Source organism: Nanorana parkeri, unplaced genomic scaffold (assembly GCF_000935625.1).
Source record: "Nanorana parkeri isolate BGI_ZX_2015 unplaced genomic scaffold, ASM93562v1 scaffold127, whole genome shotgun sequence".
NCBI classification, from domain to species: Eukaryota; Metazoa; Chordata; class Amphibia; order Anura; family Dicroglossidae; genus Nanorana; species Nanorana parkeri.
This window is the reverse complement of record NW_017306395.1, coordinates 1,130,419-1,130,871: the sequence shown is the minus strand read 5'-3', so window position 1 is coordinate 1,130,871 and position 453 is coordinate 1,130,419.

The following is a 453-nucleotide window of genomic DNA, read 5'->3' as shown; positions in this document are numbered from 1 at the left end:
ACTCGAGACCCTCCAAATGGAGAGCCCGCTTGGTTTATTAAATGCTGTTATTTCTGCCTGTGTGTGCTGAGAACAGGGGCTGTCTCACAAAATGAAGAGGACCTCCTTGAATGAGAAATTATCTGAGGTGACCTGTAGTGATTTCACAGACTGACAAACTACTCCTATTAATATAGTGCTGAAATGACAAGGCCCCCTGCCTGTCCCCAGAGACCCCTGACCCATTATAGACACTATATAGACGGCTGGCACGCTGGGGAGTCACTCACACATCTCCAAAGTATGACATGGGATGCATTATTACATCTGTACATCTAGTACACAAATGTTGTTGGTTTTCATCATGAACCGATGTAGCTTCAGGTGTTCCCACATTCTTATTGTACATCTTCCCTGAAGACGTCCCATATTTATGTCTCACCCGAATACAGCAACCAGCAGCTGCCTTTTTTT